This window comes from Hemiscyllium ocellatum, chromosome 33 (genome assembly GCF_020745735.1).
Source record: "Hemiscyllium ocellatum isolate sHemOce1 chromosome 33, sHemOce1.pat.X.cur, whole genome shotgun sequence".
NCBI classification, from domain to species: domain Eukaryota; kingdom Metazoa; phylum Chordata; class Chondrichthyes; order Orectolobiformes; family Hemiscylliidae; genus Hemiscyllium; species Hemiscyllium ocellatum.
The window spans coordinates 47,811,668-47,825,007 of record NC_083433.1 but is presented as its reverse complement, the minus strand read 5'-3'; positions in this window follow the sequence as shown (position 1 = coordinate 47,825,007).

Genomic DNA, 13,340 nt, shown 5'->3' with positions numbered 1-13,340 from the left:
CGAGAGAGGAAAGCAAGGTTAGAGATGGCCGAGAGATAGCGTGGCCTGTGCATGACAGAACAGGTTAGAGAATTTTTAAAAATTCATTCAGAGAATATGGGGAGAGGTGTAGCAGCTTTAGGTTAGGAGAGATAGGGGAGGGATGTAGGGGCTAGAAGAGATGACAGGGAAAAATGCAGAGATACACGTAGATGGTTTAAAAGCGGAATTCTGCGATGTCTTATTAGAGAAAATATTGTAGAAATCTGTGGAATAGACAAGGCACTGGAAGGAACTGAAGGAGTGAGACTTTGGACTGTCTAATCACAAGAGAAATAGAGTCAGTCTCATACAGCACAGGAGAGGCTCTTCAATTGATAGCAACAATAATAAAAAAAGCCCTGCAAACGCTGGAAACCCTTCCTTCCTAACGTCTGGCGGTTAGGGCTGGACTTGGGAGAGGTGTCCTACAGACTCCTCAAGCAACAATGTGACATAACAAAGTTTCATGGCGTCGGATTAAACACTGACATATAAACCTCCTACTGACTCCCCTCCCTCAGCTTCACGGTGTCAGATCAAACACTGACACGGAAACCTCCTGCTGACACCCCTCCCACAGCCTTATGATTCAGTGTCCTTCGATATTGAAAAACACTTCGAGGAAGCACTGAGAGAGTGATAAAGCTGGAGAATATATATTGGGTGGGCCATTTCAAAAGACCAAAAGAACATAACTGTGATTCTGGGTTTGCACCGGGTGAGGAGGCAACGACTGAGAGGGAGAAACATCTTTGATCTCATCCTCACCAATCTATGGGCTGCAGACACATTAATCGATGAGCTTTTTGGGAACAGTGACTACCACACACAATATTTCTGGAGACTAAAATCCCACTTCAACATTGTGAATATCTTCTGTACCACCATGTTAAACGGGAAAAATTTAGTAACTCAACTTTGGGATATGGGAGGTGAGTCATAAAATTCATAAAGTCCCTACTCTGTGGAAACATGCCCTTTGGCCAAGGAAGTCCATCCTAACCCTCCGAAGAATATCCCAAATTGACACACCCCAAAATAATCAACAGCAGCAGAATTGTATCCAGCACAATTTTCACAGTCACTGTTGGCATATGCTACACTTTACCCTAAAAATCAAGTCAGGTGATAAACCCTTGTTTAGTGGAGAATCCAGGAGGGCTTGCGAAGAGCAGCACTAAGTACAACTCACAACGAGGTGAGCTTACCACTTACTCATCAGATAGCGTCAGCTTCAAGTGACAGATAGATCTAACCAACAAATCAGACCTGATCTCTGCAATCCTGTCATATGTAATCAGTGGCAATGGTGGTGGTCAATTAAACAACTCACTGGAGGAGGAGGATCCACAAAAAGCACCTTCCTCAAAGATGGAATGGCCCAGCACAACAATAGAACAACTAAGGTCGAAATATTCACAGCAATGTTCACACAGATGGGTCAATGGGATGATCTACTTTAGTCTCCTCCAGATGGCAGTCTTCAGCTAATCCAAAACATTTCATGTGGTATCTACAGGTGGCTGGAGAGATTGGATAACGCAAAGACTGTGACCCTGATAACATTCCATTCAGGCTGTTCCTGCTGGGATGCAGCACTGGGACCTACCTGACAATGTGGGAAGCTGTCCGGGTGTGTCCTGTACACACACAGACAAAACTTCAGGCAATCAATGACTGCCCCATTCTTCTATTCCTTATCATTAATAAAGGGATGAATGGTGTCATCTACAGTGGGAATAAACAGCAATTCCTCAGCACCAACCTGATCACTGAAGCTCAGTATGGGCTCTGCCAGAGCCACTCATTCCCTGAGCTCATTGAAGCCTTGGTTTAAAGGTAGCTAACAAGCAAACAAACAGTTGAATTCTAGAGTAGAGACCAGAGTGACTGCACTTAACAGCAGAATATTTGCATTTGACCTAGTGTCATATCCAGGATTAATATCAATGCTGGATCAAATAGGAAACATCTGCACTGGCTGAAGTTATACCTGGTACAAAGGAAGGTGACTGCGGCTTGGAGGAGAGCAGCCATCTTAGCTCCAGGACAGCTCTACAGCAGTTCCACAGTGGAGATTTTCCTGGGTAAGACTGGAAATCAGAAATGGAAAGGTAAGGCACCAAACTCCTATGGGATGATAGGGCTGCTCTCTCATTGGACAGCGAAAACTGGTGGTAGTTTAACTGGATAGTTATCATGACTCAAGTAAGGGAGACGTTGAGTAGTAACAGTGATCTCATTCAATGCAGGAATTAAACCCACACTGTTAGCATTAATCGACACTGCAAACCAGTTGTCCAACTGATTGAGCTAACCAAGCCCACACCCAGCTCTTTGTGGTAGATATTGTAACACTATTCCATTCAGGCATGTGGTTAAACCCTTCTGGAGCATGTGGAACTAGAAACAAGCTTCCTAGCTCAGTGGGAGAGACAGCATCAGTGAGCTGTAAGAGTGCTCTCTGCCCTAGGCCCAATAATTTTCAGCTGCTTCATAAATGACCATCTCTACACTGTAACGTCACAAGTGAGGATGTTTGCAAATTATTGGACAATGTTCAACACCATTTACTCAGATACTGAAGCAGTCATTATCCAAATGCAACAGGACCTGGAAATATGCAGGTGTGTGCTTACAAATAACAAGTTGTCATTTCCATTACACATGTGCCAGACAACGGTTACCTCTAACAATAGAAAATTGAGCCATATCCTCTAACGGTGAATGCCACCAACATCACTGAACAACTACCTAGCAATATCCCAGGGATTACCGTTAACCAGAACTGGACTGATCATAGAATTTCATTACCCACTCCTTTCAAGGGCTTCTGCTAAAACATTGAGTCTCCTGTACCTCAGATGCTGCCTGACCTGTCGTGCTTTTCCAGCGCCACAATTTGACGCATATTAATTCGTTTGCTCCAAGAATATGTCAGAGGCTAGGAATCCTGCAGAAATAACTTAACCCATGGTTTCTGAAAGCCAACAAACGATCGAAAAGTCACAGATTGAATGTGCGTGTGGTGGAATACCAATCATTTGCCTGGCTTAGTGCAGCTTCACCCCTCACCCATTGGTACTCAGGTGCAGAGATTCCTGCCATCTACACGGTGCTCTGCAGAAATTTACCAAGGCTCCTTACAACGTACCTCTGAAACCACACCATCATCAAGAAGGACAAGGGAAGCAGATTCATGGGACCCCCACCATGTTCGCTTTCTATTCCAAGTCATCCACTATCCTGGTTGGTAAGTATATTGCTGTTCCTTCATTGTCACTGTTTCAATGTCCCTTCCTAACGGTATTGGAATTCTAACTACAACACATGGACTGCAGTGGTTCAGTGCAGCAGCTCACCACCACCTTCTCAAGGCAACAATGACAGGCTATAAATACTAGCCCAGACATATCCCATGAATAAATTGAAATGAAAAATACTGTCCAAACATGCCCAGTGCTGGACCCTGTGCTTTGGGTTTTATGAGCTCAGGCTGATTTGGTGCAGGCAGTAACCTGTTTACTGTGAACAACTGAAGGAATATGCTGTTTGAAACAATCTGTCAGTCTCTCAGAGGCATGGCCTACATACCGAGCATCACACAGACAATGGCATTCACATCCCACATTACTGAGCACTGAGATAGATAGAAGCAACTGAAAATGTCCTCATACCTTACTGTAACATATTTAAACACAGTGATGTTGTTGTCACGAAAAATGATTATAAGTGGATATTACCAGTGAGAAAATTAGGACTGCAGATGCTGGAGATCAGACTTAAAAAGTGTGTTTCTGAAAAAGCACAGCCGTTCAGGTAGCATCTAAGGAGCAGGAGAGTCGACTGTTAGTTCACAACATTAATGCAAGGGAAAATACTTGTATATTTTCAAAGTCTTTTCACTTAATAATAATTTGGTCTTGGGTGTGGGAATGAGACTCAGCTCCAATGCTCCATACTGTGATTTGTGTACTGTTTTCATCATGTTGTTAAAAAAGTTAATTGACTAAAGGGGAGATTTTGTGCTTATTGGACAATCTAAAAGTTGGTATTATGAAAGGATTTCAGACCTTCAGTAAACAGACTTTGCTGTTAATGGTTAGAACAACGCTGCAAACAGTTACACAGAACTTTTCAGCTCAAGTCACACACAAGGACGTTGAGCTGAATTCATATTGGCCATCAATGGAGCTGCACAATTCTGTTTGAATACTGACATTGTGGAGCTAACATACACTGGATATGGTTTATGAGGGATTCGATGTAAGATGCCATGCGCGGCAGGAGCCCATCACCTTTATAACATCTTCATTCAGATCGGGTCCAAGGTGCAAAATTAGAGTTTAGGTGGCATACCAGAAGAGATATCCTTGCAATACATGGTTGTTTCCAGCTCATTGTTATAAATGTTGAACATGTGCTAGTCCATTGACCAGTCTGCCCCCCACCCCCCCACACACATCTCCCTGTTGTTCAGGTATGTCTCTAATCAGTCTATTGTGAGGGAGTGTGTGAGTAACTGCCCAGCTCCAGTTTGGAAGCTCTCTGGACAGATTTTGGAGATGGCCAGTGTTTTGGAGGTCATGACGAGGGCCGGTAACACGTGTCTGAATTCAGACTTTTTCTCAAAGTCATTTCCAACAGCTTTGCTGCCTGCAAGATGGTGTGTTCACTGAACTGAACATGAATCAGCTGTTTACTACAGTCACTGAATTGTGTAATAGTTAGGTATGCGCTCTGGTAATTCAATTATTGTTCACTTCAATTGTTTTCAACTGAAAAAAAAATGATGTTTGGTTTATTTTAAAATATGTAAGAAACAAAGTGATATTAACTCTTCATAATACAACAGGTCACTTTTACATTTCATATATTTACCACGAGCTAATAAAAAACAGTCAAATATTGCCTGTAAAGCAGGATTCTGTGAACAGGACTATGTCCCCGGCAGCATCACCATCCTCTCTGGTACATTCTGTCCCATTGACAGGACATAGCCAGACAGAGGGGGCTGCTCCTTTGTATATAGTCAATATCCTGTTCAGTCTTGATGCTGGATCCTGTGGCTGCTACACTGTTCTGTGGCAGGTTCTGGGGGAATCAATAAAAGGGAAAATATAATTGGCAGCTTCATCACCAATCTGCCTACTGCAGATACATCTCTCCATTTCATATATCGGTAAGAATGATCACTACACAATGGGGAGCAAGGGCTATCTTCACATTTTGCAGATCCTCCTTACCGTGATATGGTTTCCTAATAGGACAGACATTAAACAGATTGAGCAACAAATGATGATGCATCTATGAGGGGCAATGGGCCATGAGCAGCAGCAGAACCATACTCTGTACAACTCAGTCTGCAACCTCACAGCTCGACATACCTCCTACAGTACAGTAACCATCACGGCCAAACATACCTCCCACTGCACAACAACTATCATGGTATGACCTACCTCCCACTGTAAAGTAACCATCACGGCCCGACATACCTCCCACTGTACAGCAACCATCACACCCCGACATACCTCCCACTGTACAGTAACCAACACAGCCAGACATACCTCCCACTGTACAGTAACCACCACGGCACGACCTACCTCCCACTGTACAGTAACTATCACTGCCCGACATACCTCCCCCTGTACAGTAACCGTCACGACCCGACATATCTCCCACTGTACAGTAACCGACACGGCCAGACATACCTCCCATTGTACAGTAACTGTCATGGCACGACATACCTCCCACTGTACAGTAACCATCACGGCCCGACATACCGCCCACTGTACAGTAACCATCACGGCCGGACATACCTCCTACTGTACAGTAACCATCACGGCCCGACATACCTCCCCCTGTACATTAACCACCATGGCCCAACATACCTCCCACTGTCCAGTAACCATCACGGACCGAAATACCTCATACTGTACAGTAACCATCACGGCCGGACATACCTCCCACTGTGCAGTAACCATCACAGCCGACATACCTCCCACTGTACAGTAACCATCACGGCCCGACATACCTCCCACTGTACAGTGACCATTATGGTCCAACATACCTCCCACTCTACGGGTGCCATCAAGAGCGGCATGGTGGCTTAATGCTTAGCACTGCTACCTCACAGCACCACAGTCCTGTGTTCTATTCCGGCCTTGGGTGACTAACTGTGTGGAATTTACACGATCACCCCGTGTCTGCATGGGTTACCTCCCCCCGGCCAGGTGAATTGGCCATGCTAAATTGTTGAGTGATTTAGTCAGAGGGAAATGGGTGTGGGTGGGTGACTCTCCAGAAGGTTGATGTGGACTGGTTAGGCCGATGGGCCTGTTTACACACTGAAAGGAATCTAATCTACTCTCCAATGTTCATGTCAGGAATATGATGGAATAATCACTTTTCGGAATGAGCGCAGCTCCAACAGCACTCTGGTATGGACTTACTCGCAACGGGCAACACAGTTGTGTAGAGAAGATCCTGTCTCACAAACCTGATTGAATGCTTTGAGGAAGTGACAAAATTGATTGATGAGGGTATGGGGCTGGATGTTGGCCGTTTGGACCTTAGCAAGGTCTTTGATATGGTTCCTTATGGCAGGCTCATACAGAAGGTGAAGTGAAATGGGATCAGCGGTCAGTTAGTAAGATGGATAGAGAACTGCTTAGAACATATAAAAACATAGAAAAATACAGCGCAGTACAGGCCCTTCGGCCCTCGATGTTGCGCCAATCCAAGCCCACCTAACCTACACTAGCCCACTTTCCTCCATATGCCTATCCAATGCCCGTTTAAATACCCATAAAGAGGGAATGTCCACCACTGTTACTGGCAGGGCATTCCATGAACTCACGACTCGCTGAGTAAAGAATCTACCTCTAACATCAGTCTTCCATCTACCACCCTTAATTTAAAGCTATGCCCCTCGTAATATCTGACTCCATACGTGGAAAAATGTTCGCATGGTGAACCTAATCATTTTGTACACCTCTATCAAGTCACCCCTCAACGTTCTTTTCTCCAATGAAAACAGCCCCAAGTGCCTCAGCCTTTCCTCATACGATCTTCCTACCATACCAGGCAACATCCTGGTAAACCTCCTCTGCACCCGTTCCAGTTCCTCCAAATCCTTCCTATAGTATGGCGACCAAAACAGCACACAATACTCCAGATGCTGCTGCACCAGAGTCTTACACAACTGCAACATGACTTCAGGACTCCCGAACTCAATTCCTCTACCAATAAAAGCCAGTACGCCATATGCCGTCTTCACTGCACTATTTAACTGGGTGGCAACTTTCAGAGATCAATGTACATGGACACCAAGGTCCCTGTGCTCATCCACACTATCAAGTATCAGACCATTAGCCCAGTACTCCATCTTCTTGTTACTCTTACCAAAGTGTATCACTTCACACTTACCTACATTGAACTCCATTTGCCAACTTTCTACCAAGCCCTGCAGCTTATCTATATCCCGCTGTAACCTGCCACATCCTTCCTCACTGTCAACAACTCCAACGACTTTCGTATCATCCGCTAACTTGCTCACCCAAACTTCTAGCCCCTCCTCCAGTTCATTTATAAAAATGACAAACAGCAATGGTCCCAAAGCAGATCCTTGCGGAACACCGCTGGTAACTGCACTCCAAGATGAAGCTTTACCATCAAGTACCACCCTCTGTCTCCTTCTAGCCAGCCAATTCCTAATCCAAACCTCCAACTCACCCTCAATGTTATACCTCTGTATTTTTGCAGTAGCCTACTATGGGGAACCTTATCAAACGCCTTACTAAAATCTATATACACCGCATCTACCGATTTACCCTCATCCACCTCCTTTGTCACCCTCTCAAAGAATTCAATAAGGTTTGTGAGGCAAGACCTGCCCTTCACAAAACCATGCTGACTATCCTTGATCACATTATTCCTATCCAGATCCTCATAAATCCTATCCCTTACAATTCTCTCTAAGACTATGCCCACAACAGCGGTAAGACTCACCGGCCTATAGTTACTAGGGTTATCCCTACTCCAGTTCTTGAACAAGGGAACCAGGTTTGCTATCCTCCAGTCTTCTGGCACTACTCCTGTGCACAACGAGGACATAAAATTCAAGGCCAATGGCTCTGCAATCTCCTCCCTTGCTTCCCAGAGAATCCTAGCATAAATGCCATCAGGCCCAGGGGACTAATCTATTTTCACCCTTTCCAGAATTTCCAACACCTCTTCCCTACGTATCTGATAACCATCCATTCTAATTAATTGTGACTCAATATTCACATCGGCAACAATGTCCTGTTCCTGAGTGAATACTGACGAAAAGTATTCATTCAGTGTCTCTCCAATTTCTTCAGCCTCCACACGCAACTTCCCACTATTATCCTTGACTGGACCTATTCCTACCCTAGTCATTCTTTTATTCCTGACATACATATAGAAAGCCTTTGGGTTTTCCCTAATCCTACCAACCAAGGACTTTTCATATCCCCTCCTTGCTGCTCTTAGCTCTCTCTTTAGATCCTTCCTGTCGACCTTATAACTCTCAATCGCCCCAATGGAACCTTTACGCCTCATCTTTAAATAGGCCGCCCTCTTACCTTTAACAATGGATTCCAATTCCTTATTAAACCAACGCTCCCTCACACGACCCTTTCCTCCCTGCCTGACAGGTACATATTTATCAAGGACAATCAATAGTTGTTTCTTGAACAAGTTCCACATATCGATTGCACCCTTCCATTGAAGCCTACTTTTCCAAGCCACCCATCCTATGTCATGCCTCACCGCATCATAATTTCCCTGCCCCCAGCTATAACTCTTGCCCTATAGTGCACACTTATCCCTCTCCATCACGAGAGTAAAAGTCACCGAATTGTGGTCACTGTCCCCAAAGTGCTCGCCTACCTCCAATTCTAACACCTGGCCTGGTTCGTTACCCAGAACCAAATCCAGTATGGCCTCACCTCTTGTTAGCCTGTCTACATATTGCGTCAGGCAACCCTACTGCACACATCGGACAAACACCGACCCATCTATCGTACTCGAGCTATAGCTTTCCCAGTCAATATCTGGAAAGTTAAAGTCCCCCATAACAACCACCCTACTACTTTCACTTTTCTCCTCAAACATCCTCGCAATCCTTCCTTGTACGTCTCTAGGACTATTAGGAGGCCTGTAGAAAACTCCTAACAGGGTGACCTCACCTTTCCTATTTCTAACCTCAGCCTAAACTACCTCAGATGGCGAGTCTTCATCCATCGTCCTTTCCATCGCTGTAATACTATCTTTAACAAGCAATGCCACACCTCCCCCTCTTTTACCCCCACCTCTGACCCTACTAAAACATTTAAACCTTAGAACCTGCAACAACCAATCCTGTCCCTGTTCTACCCATGTCTCCGTAATAGCCACAACATCGAACTCCCAGGTACCAACCCACGCTGCAAGTTCACCTACCTTATTTCGTGTACTTCTCGCATTGAAGTATACACACTTCAAGTCACCTTCCTGTTTACAGGCACCCTCCTTCAAGATTGATGCCATGTTCCTAACCTCCCTACACTTCAGCTCCTGCACCCTAAAGCTACAGTTTCGGATCCTATGCCCCTGCAGAGCCTGTTTGGCCATAGAAGACAGAGTAGTGGTGGAACAGTCTTTTTGTGACTGGAGATCGATAAATAGATTGGCGGAGTTGCAGGTTGTGAGGATGATTACCAGAGAATACAGCAGGATATAGGTCAGCTGCAGACTTGGACAGACAAAATGCAGATGTAACTTTATTTGGACAATTGAGACATGTTGCATTTTGGAAGGTCTATTGCAGGAGAGAAGTATAAACTCGAGGGAAAAACTACTGGCCGCATTAACATCCGAAGGGATCTTGGTGTACAGCTCCACTGTTCCCTGAAAGTGGTAACACGGGTAGGTAGGGTGATCAAGAAGACTGACGGCAAACTTGCAGACATGCATCAGAGCATGCAGTATGAAATTTAACAAATCATATTGCAGCTATAACGAAACTTAGTTCGAGGTACATTTAGAATATTGTGTACAGTACTGCTTGCCACACGATGTTGAAGTGTTGGAGAGGGTATGGAAAAGGTTTACTAGTATGTTATCTGGTTGGGAGGGTATTAGCCAGAAGGAGAAATTGAACACACATGGTTTGTTTGCACCTGGACACCATTGGCTATGGGGCTACCTGATAGATGTTTACAAAATTATCAGAGGCATAGATAGAAGGACAGCTGGAGCCTTCCCGCACCCCCCCCGCCCCCCCCACTCCGCCAACCGTCCACCCCCCATAGTATAAATACCAATTACTCGAGCGGAGGTTTTAAGTAAAAGGGAAAAAGTTCAGGAGATGTGATCAGTAAGTTTTTTTTTGGTTTTGGACAGGTGTGAAAGTGCCTGGAATGCACTGATAGAGGGCAAGAAGCCAATATAGCAAGGTTAAAGAGGGATCTTGGCACAAGTATGAGTCAGTAGGTAATAGAATGATATAGCAGGTATCGGAGCAAAAACTTTTGTTTTAACTTTAAGAGGGCATCATGTGTCAGTGCGGTCTTGCTGGGCTGAAGGACCTCTTTCTGTGCTGGACTGTTCTTTAAGACAAGGTTTGATGGCGGGCGTGGAGAGATGCTGATTAAATGATGACTGATGATCAACAGCCACATTATTGTGAATCCCTTCCCTCATCAGCTTGCAGATTCATATCCTTCCCCTCTGTGAGAAAACTCAATATTTAGAATTTGACATGAATATCAGAGCTGGTAACTGGTGACGCCCTCTTGACCCTCCCTCCTGCGGCCTTCTATCTTGGACACCAGCAGCTCGGGGGACACGGCACTGACAGAAGTTGCAAGTAGTCCACACCCACCAATGCTGGCATCTGATACATGCCAGCCTCATCATATCATCCCAGCACATCTCTGACCCACTGACCATACGCTTCTGTACTTCAATGCTGCAGCTCAGGGTGCATTGACAACTCTCATTGGAATGCAGCTGCAAGAACACTGTGCTCAGGGACACATACCCAGCTCATGAACTGTCCCTCTGGGCTGCTCACTCCGTGTTTGCACACAGTCAATGCTGCTGCAAGGACACTGTGCTCAGGGACACCCACCCAGTTCATGGACTGTCCCTCTAGGCTGCTCATTCCATTTTTATACACACTCACTTTGAGCTGACTTGAATGTTTGCCTTGTCTTACCCTGCCCTCAACAGTGTTTCCCCTCAGCTAGAGCTTCCAGGCTGACCCGCCTGCTGTATTGCCTTGGTGTTTAGCACAGACACAAACCCAGAAAGCTGAGTATAATTGTCCACAGTCAGTCACGGTACCCACACTGAGTCAAGGGGAGTCTCAGATCCCAGTCCGGGAGTTTGGACACGGTCAGTCAGCCTCTCATGGTTGTTAGGGTCAGAGTCCTTCCCCTGTGAGGGGTTGAGGAGTTGAATGTTGGGCTGTCTCATACCCCTCTTGGCTTTTTCTGCTCTATTGTGGGATAGTTCCTCCTGGAATGAGCGAATTATCAAGAGGCATTAGGGAGATGGAAGTGGTTGGTACAGCTGTTAGTAATGGTACAGCTGAGGGAAAGGTGGGGAGATATCCTGAGTGAGTTAGTGGGCAGCACAGACACCAGGCGGAACTGGCGAGCGGGACAGAGAAGAGGCTAGGGAGAAACCGAGAGAAGGTGCTGCATTCAGTGAGAGTAGGAGAACATGAGTCATGGTGGGAGGTGGGTGCAGTAACAGAGAGAGAGAGGGCAAGGTCACGAAGTGCAGATGGTGGCACTTACCCTGGTCACTGATGTCCTTCCTACACGGTTGGGCAATCACCCAGAAGGTTGGCATCTCACTGGCCCACGGGTCAATCTCAGACAAGCTAGCAGGTATGGTGTCATGGCTTCCCCTGCTAGTCACAGAGTCAGAGAGATGTTCAGCATGGAAACAGACCCTTTGGTCCAACCCATCCATGCCGACCAGATATCCCAACCCAATCCAGTCCCACCTGCCAGCACCTGGCCAATATCGCTCCATACCCTTCCTATTCACATACCCATCCAAATGCCTCTTAAATGTTGCAATTGTACTAGCCTCCACCACATCCTCTGGCAGCTCATTCCATACACACACTACCTTCCGCGTGAAAAGGTTGCCTCTTAGATCTCTTTTATATCTTTCCCCTCTCATCCTAAACCTATGCCCTCTAGTTCTGCACTCCCCGACCCCAGGGAAAAGAATTTGTCTATTTATCCTGGAGGAAGATAATGTCCCTGTCCTGCACCATGCCATCTACCAGAGCCTCAGGGGCTCAGCCACAAAGTGGGGCCCCCAGTTTACTACGTTTTCCAATCCCCCTCGTCGTCATGTCCAGGACATTTTCGGATTGTCAATCCAAGAGTGTAGTGGCTTTTTAAGAAAATGACATCTGCAGCAGGGTATCCGGTGCATTCTGGGCTATCTGGGCAGTGGGCAATTTTTATACCTATAACATAGCGGAAAATAATCATTGGGCTCGTACCAGATGTAAGAATGGACATAGAGGCAGGGCAGGTAGTTCATGAGGCAGATTCAGGATGTTGTTATTATGAGAACGTTCACTTAGACTTGTGGAGACAAACCCTCCGTGAAACTGACAGAAATGAGATTGGCCAAGTCAGGCCCTTTTTTTATGCAGAATTTGTCGTGCAAACTATTGGAAGTTATCAACTTAAATAGAGAGAGGACCTATAAAGGAGATTCATATCCTTAAAAGAAGCTGGGGAGAAAATTCCCCTGCCATATTTGCTCATTGTTCATCATTTTCGGTTCCTCACTGAATAGAGGCAAAGTGTCAGAGACCTGCTGATGTTGTAGCTTAGTTCAGGATGAAGCAAGGGGCTGAATGAATACTTACAGATCGGAATTCTGCGCGGCAGGAAGAATGGACCCTTAGAAAATCCCAGAGGAATGTCAGCTTGAATTTCTGCATGGAAAGATGTGTGTAGTTAATCTGGCTGTTTGGTTTTCATGCAGAAATTCGTAGAGTTGATGTGACTTACTTGATTTGATGAGCGAACACATAGTAGTCTGCTTAAAAATGTAAGCTATGAGGTCAAGTTGAATGTACCAAGCAACCTGGAGAAGTGCAAGTCAAGTCATTTAGGGACAGCAAGCAATAGAAAGAATACACAAAAAATGTGCATCCTGTCAGTGTTGGACAGATCCTAGTATAAATATCTCCCTATTTCTCCCTTTTTTTTGCTTTGACAAAAGGCCAGTTCGACTCGAAATGTCAGCTCTTTTCTCTCCTTACAGATGCTGCC